The 10,912-nt window shown below is 36.5% G+C and overlaps 1 protein-coding gene across 3 annotated transcripts in view; it reads right to left on the minus strand.

Moving 5' to 3' along the window:
• Positions 1–7,319, minus strand: part of arhgap27l (Rho GTPase activating protein 27, like) — a 28,217-nt gene extending 20,898 nt beyond the window's left edge. For all 3 annotated transcript variants that reach the window (XM_016479753.1, XM_016479754.1, XM_016479752.1), the window contains exon 1: positions 6,890–7,319. The gene's annotated coding sequence lies outside the window, so the exon portion shown is untranslated. The remainder of the gene's footprint in view (positions 1–6,889) is intronic.
• Between the last annotated feature and the right edge of the window lie 3,593 nt (positions 7,320–10,912).

Consider the following 10,912-nt stretch of genomic DNA (forward strand, 5'->3'; position numbering starts at 1 on the left):
CATTTTAAGCTAACAGTGGAGATCTCTAACCTCCACCTTTTGTCAACAGCTGATGTTTTAAGGCAGGAAACTGTGATGTGGTGCGCTGATATGGACCAATAACTGAGGTTAAATGCCACAGTTCTGATCAATGACCTGGAGCAACCAATCTAGCATGACCTCCACAGACACTCAAAAAAGATCAGAGCACCTTTTTTGGAATGTTATATTAATTCAAATCACATCATAATTATATTCATTTTAATTCATTTTATATATGTTTTAAATTTTAAAGTAATATATTTATTAGTAGTATTACATTTATATATTAAATGTATATGTGTTTATAGGATTATACCAATTGACAGTTTATCTGTTTACAGAATACTCAAAGTACTTAAAGAGATTCACCCTTGACGCAACAACGGTTGTTTAATGTTTGCTCAGCCACCTCTATCACTTGTTAATCTTTTTTATGTGGTTTGATTACTGCCTGTAAAGGAAAGGAAGTTGACTATAATACGAAAGACAGATAACAGCACAGTGTCAGTAATCAAAGTGCTATTTGGAATCAGCTGCCAGCAAATTATGTCTGATCTGAGATCTGAGATATAGACACAGGATATTATGTCATTGACATTTAAAAAAACATTGATTGATCTAATTGCCAAAGCACCGGAGAGGTGATGCATTTTGTCAGTTCTAATGTAAATATTACATTGCTGCACCTTAGTTTTTCATTTTCTGATGACCGCTATTTCACTTGATCTTTTTAAAAGTCTGGTTTTCATGGTGGCTGTTTTTAAAAGACTTCCTTCCTCTTGCATGTCTAATACAAAGAGAGAGAGAGAGAAAGGAAGACATGCTGCATTGTCAGCAACAAACATTTGCTTTCTACTGATTTGAGATGTGTGTATTCTGGTTATATCTATGGTCATATAAGTATATACTTGGTTGTATAAATAAATGTGAAACGTCAGAGCTTGGTCAGGAGCTTCTTGTCATGCTAAGATGTCAAGTCCTTCACCCCCAGTGTGCCATGTTCCTTTTAAACATCCAGTGTGTAGTAGTTGTTTGAAACTGTATCAAATCAAAGCAAGCTTGCTTCTTCAATCAAACAATTCTCCATGGATCTTAAATGTAGTTCTTTTATGTCTAATCACAGAACTGATTCCAAACCACAATATAGACGCATTTGCTCTGGGGCCCTTTCAAGAGATTTCAGACACTATGGGTCAAAATAGATCTATATTTAATGGTTTGAAAATAATTATTTTAATATTATACAAATCATGTATTAAATACATTTATTTATTTGATTAATCACTTAACATCGATGTATGTAAGCTAATAGTAAAAGGGTGTCTCTCTAGAATTTCTTGTCAGACCTGATGTCTTTGTCCTATGAGAGCGAGTGACAGATCAGATCATGACAGATCATAATTTATATGAAACTTGGGTTTTAAAAGCTTTGATGTTTGAGATGGATGCATTTGTATTTAGATTATGTATTTTATCATTCAAATTCCAACTTCATGTGGGACAGATAAGTTCATATTCCAACTCATAAATTGAAAGGAAGCCAATTTTTCAAATCTGAATTTACAATGTCTAAGAAACTCTCAAAAGCAGTTCATTTGTGAGATGTGTAAAGCACTCTTTATGCCAGCAGTTTACACCCTCACATCCACTACTGAAATGGAATGTAAATTGAAACTTACAAACTTTGTCACTTTTGTGCCACAGAAAGATGAATTTAATAACTATTTAACTGATACGGCATCAATCAAATTTGTCTCTAGACATATGAAAGGAGAAAGATCTTTGTAGTCTGTTGTAGACTTTATCAGCCTCTTGCCAAAACAACATCAGCTGCTGTTTTTTAACAAGTCAAGACATGTCTCCCGAGAGTCAGGCGAGATGAAGAAACACCACCCTTGCACATCATACCAAGAGAGTTTGTAGACAAACACAGCAGTCCTTCCTTAAATAGGGAAGTTAACAGAAGGCCAGAACACCTTCTCGCTTCATAAACCAAGGGGTGGCAATGGATGGAAAGGAGGACTTGTGGTCTACCAAAGGAGGACATTGCATAATCCATGAAGGAAGTGGCCAAAATCACCACTACACATTTGATTCTGAGAATGCTTCTTCTCCATACTGATTTGCAGATACTGTATGTCAACTTAGATCTCAGACTGGTTACTTAATGTATTTCACAAACAGTTCAGCTTTGAAAGGGACAGCCAGAACTTGTTTGACAACCTTTGAGTCTGGAGTTGAACAGCAGCAGAGCAAAAATGACAGAAACACCAATGCATGATTCATCATATTAGAGCTGTTCAAAAAAATCACCTTGGAATCTGCACAAGCTGTATTTGGGGGGGATGGAGTGTCCTTCCAGTTGAAAATGGTTGTTAGTGTAGAACAATTGGAGGAGGCCATTCCCATTTAGACACTGTTTAAACACGGAAACTCCTTGTTTGTCTCTAGCCTGGCTTGCTTTGACCTTGCTGTGCTGTCTGGTTCTCTTACAGGATGTTCACGGCGGGGGAAAATGGGTCTTTATGTGATGCGTTCACTCACCCCAGCACCCATTTTTAGAATTCAATTTAGGGCTGTCCTAACACATATTATCTCCTGTCACATATAGTCAGCCAAAGTTCTTCAGCATCTCCATTCTGGTATACAGAACAAAAAAAAGATACAAGAACAAAAAAATATGTAAATATTAAAAGCTATTGTTTTCCCCTCCTTGTGCTTGTTACATTTTTGTGAGTATGCGAGAGACGGTATAAACAATGTTAAAAGAATTGTTGAACTATATATTAACAAAAGTTTTGTGTGACGTAGAGAATAAAGGCTGGAATACACTACATGACTTTTTCCCCGATTTACAGTTTGGATAGTTTACTCTACTTGCTGAAAGTCAGAGCCAGTCTGCAGATTTGAGTTGAGAGATTTCATAGAAAATCGCATAGTGTATGATGGTCATAGACTATTTTTTGAGCATCCGACTCTGATTCCATCCAGTTTGAAGATATCAATCAGGTTTGATATTTTCAGCCGTTTTTTGAACATATGTTGTTTTCAATTTTCATTTGTCTCCTAGCAACAATGCGTATGTTTCTGTGTGAGTTTGTTGGGATCGGAACGACTTTAAAGTCTGGTAGTATTTGATCCTCATTCGTTTATTGTATGATGGCCAGTTTTTCCTCTGTGACTATTACAAAGTCAGTAAGTGTATGATGCCTAACGTTTTAAAATCTGTTCAGATTTTAAAAGTTGTTCAGCTTTAACTTGTTATTTGTTGAAAATGATCCAATCTAATTTGTTCATGTGTGCATTCATACATGCACCAGGTTTGATGTCAATGATCTCCAACTTTATTGTCTGCATGAAGTGTGATAGGAACTCAATGGGATGAGAACGGAGGAGATATTCAGCAACTTGACAACTTTACACTTAAAAATAAAGGTTCCAAAAAAGGGGGTTTTGCAGCAATGCCATAGAACATGGGTGTCCAGACTTTTTTTAAAGGGGGCCAGATTCAATGATGTGGACACACCAAGGGGCCAGATGCTTCATTCATACATACATACATACATACATATATATATATCTCTGTGTGTGTGTGGACAGTTGACAGCATTAGTGTTGAGGATAGGTTGAAGATATCAATCAGGTTTGATATTTTCAGCCGTTTTTTTAACATATGTTGTTTTCAATTTTCATTTGTCTCCTAGCAACAATGCGCATGTTTCTGTGTGAGTTTGTTGGGATCGGAACGACTTTAAAGTCTGGTAGTATTTGATCCTCATTCGTTTATTGTATGATGGCCAGTTTTTCCTCTGTGACTATTACAAAGTCAGTAAGTGTATGATGCCTAACGTTTTAAAATCTGTTCAGATTTTAAAAGTTGTTCAGCTTTAACTTGTTATTTGTTGAAAATGATCCAATCTAATTTGTTCATGTGTGCATTCATACATGCACCAGGTTTGATGTCAATGATCTCCAACTTTATTGTCTGCATGAAGTGTGATAGGAACTCAATGGGATGAGAACGGAGGAGATATTCAGCAACTTGACAACTTTACACTTAAAAATAAAGGTTCCAAAAAAGGGGGTTTTGCAGCAATGCCATAGAACATGGGTGTCCAGACTTTTTTTAAAGGGGGCCAGATTCAATGATGTGGACACACCAAGGGGCCAGATGCTTCATTCATACATACATACATACATACATATATATATATCTCTGTGTGTGTGTGGACAGTTGACAGCATTAGTGTTGAGGATGTAAAAATTTTAAATCTGTAAATATTTTAACAATCTAATTTTTAAAGGGTAACATTTAAAGATTATAATATCTAGAATGACTTTATAGTATTTAGTCCATAAACAAATGTATTTAGTAAATAGAAATGCACAAAACTGCTTATAACAAAAATGTCTGTAATTTGGCCTATATTTCATTACTCCCTTACATTACCTTCAATATGCCTACATGTCTACATTAATAATATAATAAAATTCGACATGAATATCCTGCATTTCTGCCACAATACCACAGTTACAGTTAGTGTTACTAAAGTAAATCCATTGTAAATGTTTGTGATTTGTGTATTTAAAAATATTCTAACTGGATTGTTGTCGCACGGTGCTTCTCCTGTTTTCCGTGTCAGTGTTGTTGAGAATGTCAGCGTTGTTTCATCTGCTTTTAAACTAGTTTAAATCACCGCAACATCTGTGGTTTGTATCGGAGACCTCTTCCCCAAACTCAAACGCTTCTCAAGGAATCTCAGTGCTGTTTAGTGGTCGCATGATCGAGACCAGTCACAGAGTAAACGCATTTGTTCTGAGCTGTGGGCCATTTGAAATTCATCCACGGGCCGTACTTTGGACACCTCTGCCATTGAAGAACTATTTTGGGTTCCCCAAAGAACCTTCCAATGAACAGTTCTTAAAAGAACCATGAAGAACATTTAAATAATCTAAAGAACCTTTTGTGCATTTAAAAGGTTCCGTGGATGTTAAAGGTTCTTCATGGAACTATTGACGCCAATAAAGAACCTTTATTGCTTGGTCATTCATGCTAAGCTATCGTGTAATTTCAGAAGACTTGGAATATGGTGAATAATTAATATGGACTACGTTTACAATGATTTTTCAATCTATTTGGGCCACTAATTTGTCTACTTTTGTTGTATGGAAAAGAAAAGCCTGGACATTCTGCCTCACATCACCTTTTGTGTTCCATGAAAGAAAGAAGTAAGGGTGAGTAAATGACAGAATTTTCTAAAGTTGACCAGTTAGCCAATCTCAGATGTGTACAGTTAAAATGCTTGTAATTTACGTACGAGTCCAAACAAAACCTGCTGTGATTTCAGATTTTAACCCACACAAAGCAGTGGCCTCAGAAAGTCAGAAGGGTTATTCTGAAGTGTGCACACAGCAAAGACCTGAGGGAGAAAATTAGATTCTCTTCGGAATGTGCAGTGTACTCGGATAGCTGTACCAGATCTGCGGTGTTCCAGTTTTCCTCCACACCCACACGCACCAGCCCAGTCACCTCAGGAATGCAGAAAGAGCACTTTTACTCACTGCGCAGTCTACACATGGGCGTAGAATACGCAGGGGACTGTATTCTAAAAAACGTAAATTCATCCCTGCACTTTTTCGGATAAGTGTGTTTACGTAGAGGTTTTCAGGGGCCAGTGTGAATAAATCTAAATTTAAATTCAAAGAGAAAAGATAGTCTATGCATGACCTGACGTTTTATTTGTATCCAAAATGAGGAGATGTGAACATCATGGAGTGCTAAACTCTCTCATGCAGTGTATGTTTCATTCATACTCAAAGCTGGAGGGTGCTCGCATGCAGAAAGACTCATAGAAGTAATAACTTATGACGTGCAGGAAACACCTAATATGGACAAAGGCATCCAGCTATCGCTGAATAAATAATGTCAAGACAATAAACACGATTGTGACAATATATGGTTTATGTGTGTTTTCAAGTCATCTTCATGTTATAAACAAAGTATCTGATCTTTCTGATACTAAACAAAGTATCTCTATCTTTGTTTATTACCACGCATTTACTACAGTAGCCTATAAAAACTATAAATATGTTTTTGTCTTATTCTGTGATTTAAAAAAAAGTGTAGTAGCCTATATGAACAAATAATAAAATTGCCATTAGGAAAAATATTACAGAATACAAATTATTGGTTATTATCCAGCAGTTTATTTGACTTCTTAGCAAATTAAAAGTAAGAAAAGTAAATAAAACCTGTTAATTAGACAAAAATAAAAAATAAAGATATGATTACATTTGACATTTCTGTTCCCTTCACTTCTGAAAGATGGCTACGCCCCTGAGTCTACACAACTTAAATGTTTAAAACATTTCCTCTCAGAGGGAATACCTTATTTATACACAGAATGGATTAAGCATGCATACAAAATGATTCTTATCTTTCTTCACAGGTTCCATTGAGCACACGAAGCTGAATACTGACATAAATATCTTTTATCTTCATTTCATCTATCAGCTTGACGGTGATAGTTTGCAATTGGTGATCAACTTGTGACACTGTGATCACAGATTCAGCACATAAAATGCCAAAAAATCAAGTGCTGCTTACAATATGCAGATTATGCACTGATTTTCTGGTCTCACATCACAGTGTAAGATGGCTCACTTTGCCTTTTCTTTGTAAACTGCAACAAGTTGTTTATGTGCACATATAGCCATTTGTCATGCAACAAGACAGGAAAAAAGGAAAGTAGCTGTTATGTAAGACTTTAAGTAAAAGTATAAAAATAAATGGCAAAGTACCTCAAGACAGAATGTATATTATGCACATCTTAACCAAATAAGTACTCAGAAGTTAAAAGAAGTTTACCTGCTGAGGCAGGATCGGCGCACCATCTTCTCCACGCCTTTGTTTTTCTCTCTTCTTGTTCAAGTTACATTTGTAAGATCCGTCTCCTGTTCTTCTTCTTTTTTCTTTAAATCTCTTTTCCTTTCTCAGTCCGCTTAATGTCTTAGACAGGCTTCAGTCTTTCACCAACACCGCTTTGTCGTTTCACCTACAGCTCAAAGTTCCAGCTCTGACAGTTGTTGCTCAGGGCCAGTGTGTGTCCGTGTGTGTGTGTGTATGTATTGTGGGCGGGTGTGTATACATGCTAGAACTTTGTGCCAGTTTCAGCTTGCCTGTCTCCTCTGTCTGCATTCATTTCCTGTTCCAGCACACACATCACAGCTTCAGAAGAGTGAGAGTTAGCAACAGGAAGAGAGAGAGAAAGAGAGATGAGGGTATGGTTCAACTGAGTCATTAGGAAGAAGCAGGGCCATCCTTAGGGGGGTGCAACTGGTGCGGTCGCACCGGGCCCTGCGCTTGAAGGGGCCCCGCGGCGAACGGACCGAGGGGGACCCCGCTCCCTACCTCGCACCGCGTCAGCTAAGGACGGCGCCCTGGGAAGAAGAGCCTTGCAAAATTATTAACTAATTGCTATTCCACGAAAGCAATAACTCTGACAAGATGATGTTCTTTATCAAATAGGTGCAACTGCCTCACTTTCTGTACCATGTGGTTGAAGCTGTGTTCCACCTCGTCAACAAATCAGGTCACCGGAAAGTTGGTGGGTGAAATCAATTAACAAAACCATCAGATAGGAACACATGGCTGAGACTACAACTGTCAGGAACTTAGAAATTGTTTTCTCGCCTGCAAAAAGAAAGTTTGCTTTCTTCTCCACTGTTCACTCACATTAGTAGACGTTTCTTGACATCGTTCCAGTTCTAGTGAGCTGTAAAAAGGTATTTTTAGGCTAGCCTGTATAGAACCTCTCAGAGTGATTCCCTTTAGTCTCATGCACAGCTGAATGAAAAACATCAGCTATTGCGAGAGTTCTCCATGCAGTTTCTATGAATAACACCCAGTGGTTGATTCACACCCATTTGGGCTCTGGTGGTTTCTTCCCTCCCTTCCAGTTTGCACAACCTCTGATCACTTTTAAGCTGCACAAAACTGAACAACTACTAAATACGATTAAGAAATCTTGTACTGAGCACTGAGGGGCAACCAGGAACCAAAAGGTCAATACTCACCCTCAGATGTATGGGCATGACAACATGTCCCACCCCAGAAAAAAAAAAATGTTTTCTGGGTGGGCCATGTGAAGATTTTCTGATGCCTTTGGACTCTGGTACTTTCAGTGAATGCTGTCCTGGAATAAAAGGTTAATATAAAAAACATTTTTAGGATAAAGAGATAAATCAGCTGCAGCTAGGTCATAAAATAATGTTCTAGTTACTCAAAATTGATTAGTGAACACATAATGGACAGTTTAATATTACATGGTGCATTTAGCATTGTTGCAAACTGAGTGTGTGGTTAGAAAATTTTGAGAAGTTGTGTAAACAGCACCTTTAACTATTACATACAAGTAAATGTATAAAAGAAAATTAATTTAGAAAAATATGTCACAGGCAATACATCATTCTGAATAAAAAAAAAGGAAACTATAACAGTCATAGCTATTCATGCACTGTAAAACATTTCCAGCTGGTTAAATTTACAAATGAAAGTTCACCTGCCTTAAAAACATGGTACACTAAAAATAGGTAAACTCAACATGACCTTTATTTGAACTCACAAGTAGCCAAGACAATGGATTTCTTTAAATTTTATTGATTTCTTTAAGTTTAATTTTGAAAACTTATAAACTTCATTTCAAAACCCAAAACAAGTTCAGATAACTTAAGCAAAATTATTCACAATCAGAGAGTGTTTCCGACTTTTGAGTTTGGCTAAGAAGTGTGGGCAAACACATTTTTGCACTTTACAGAGCTTACGGCTGTCACTTTGTTGCTGAGACTGGTGTGATTTAGTAACGTCTGTCAAATAGTTTTATCAAATTTGATTTAGTAACGTCTGTCAAGTAGGCCTACTCTTTTCTTTTTTGGCAAACTATCTATTGTTATACCGTAAAATGAAGTGTTTCTGAGTGTCAGTTTTTATGAGAGCTGTAAGGTCTTGGTGTTTTGGAAGGGTGATGATGAATGATTCACATGGCAGAATTCAGAGAACACAAACTATTTCTGACTGGAGAGGGTGCATTGTGATGTCTTATACAGTGCGTTCCAAACTGGATATATCGCCCTCTGAAGGGCACTTCGGAGTGAAAACAATCAAGGCCGCCATATTGAAGGGTCGTTCCAAACCGAAGTGCTCAAAACTGGCCACTTCAAAGGGCCCTTCTGAATGAAGAAGTTCGAAGGGTACAACTGATGGACACCTTGGGCTCCCATGATCCTTCGCGCAGATTCTTTGCATGATGACGGAGCCTCCTTGTGGGCACGTGACGACGAAGAAGGGCACTTCAAGAAACAGTTGTTTGGTCCCCTACACCCTTCAACCCTTCGAAGCTCTCACTCCGGAGGGTAAACCCTTTGAAGGGATTAGGGCATAGGGATGAGCCCCTCCGAACGGAACGCAGGGATAGTTGATGATATCATTTGTGTCACGTGGGAAACAATTTGAACTATACAAATTATTTTCTCTATCAAAATGTATTATTATAAAATGTATTACTTATGGTGCAGCCAAAACTGATTATTATACATTATTATTGAACAACCAAAAAAAACAAAAATGTCAGCACACTGAAAGACACACAATTAGACCAAGGCAGGGGTCTCTCACAAAAATTACTTTAATTTAACATCTACAGGGTGACAAAAGTGCAAAAAAAGTGAAAAGTGTCTTAAAAACAGACCAAAGAGCAGACGTTTCAGCTCATGCTGCTCTTTGGTCTGTTTTTTCAGTTAATCCAATTTTTCTTGATTTTTGCACCTGAGAACTGACTGGTTATCCTTTTGGAGCGCATACAATATTTTTTTTGATTTTTATACATTATTATTAAAATTATGTATAACCATATTTTGTTAAAAAAAAAAAAAAAGTTTATAAAATAGTTAGAAAAGCTTATTTTGCACTGCCCCCTACCGACTGAGCTTTGCAATAACGCGGGGGTGAAAAATACTAATAATGATTTGAGATATTTTAGATTTTAGATAGATACTGAAATAGTGCTGTCGGAGTTTTACTTCAGGACGGTAATTAAAATAAGCTGTATGTTTTCTGTTTTAAGAGTGTATTGTTATTGGATGATTAGCTAATATTCCCTAATTACCAGTGTCGCAAAAGTCTGTTCATTAAAAAGAGTAAATCCCATGTGTTACCTTTGGTTTGACCACAATATTGGTATTTAAAGCATCATAAAATTAATTCTCTACTTTAAGCTTTTATAGGCTATGTAAAGACACTCAGTTTTACATTTAACATGAGAATTTTTTCATTTTTAATTTATTATTAGTTTTAATTTTGCCATATTTAACAACAGTTAATAGCTTATATTAAGATCAAAATTCCTTCATATATTATTTATTATGAATATTATTGGAAAGAGCAACAATGATTTGGCCCTTCAAGATGAATGGTGATTTTTTTTCTAAATGTAGCATAAGAAACTTTGACTGGGATTTTGGAATTAATTTTCTGGACAGGACAACGAAAGATATACGTAATTAACTAATTGTCCTTTAAACTGAAAACCACACTTTGCTTACATTTTCCCTTTTCACTGTTTATTTATTTATTTGTATGAGGCCAATATTTCGTATTTAGCCTAGGTGTAGCTACAAACTAGCTTTTTTGTTTTTCAACAAATGTAGCCTATTCGTCGTCCATGAGGCACAATAATGTGATTTGCACAAACAGAATATGTTTCTGGATTAAAATGATTTGATTCTTTTAAAAAAAAAAGGGAAAGGAAATTTGCAGCATCGATAAACGATTTTTAAACAAAGTATGGAACAAAAATCAATTGCGTCATAATATGCGGCTCATGTGGAATTGCTA

This window comes from Sinocyclocheilus anshuiensis, unplaced genomic scaffold (genome assembly GCF_001515605.1).
Source record: "Sinocyclocheilus anshuiensis isolate Anshui unplaced genomic scaffold, SAMN03320099.WGS_v1.1 scaffold2459, whole genome shotgun sequence".
Lineage (NCBI taxonomy): Eukaryota > Metazoa > Chordata > Actinopteri > Cypriniformes > Cyprinidae > Sinocyclocheilus > Sinocyclocheilus anshuiensis.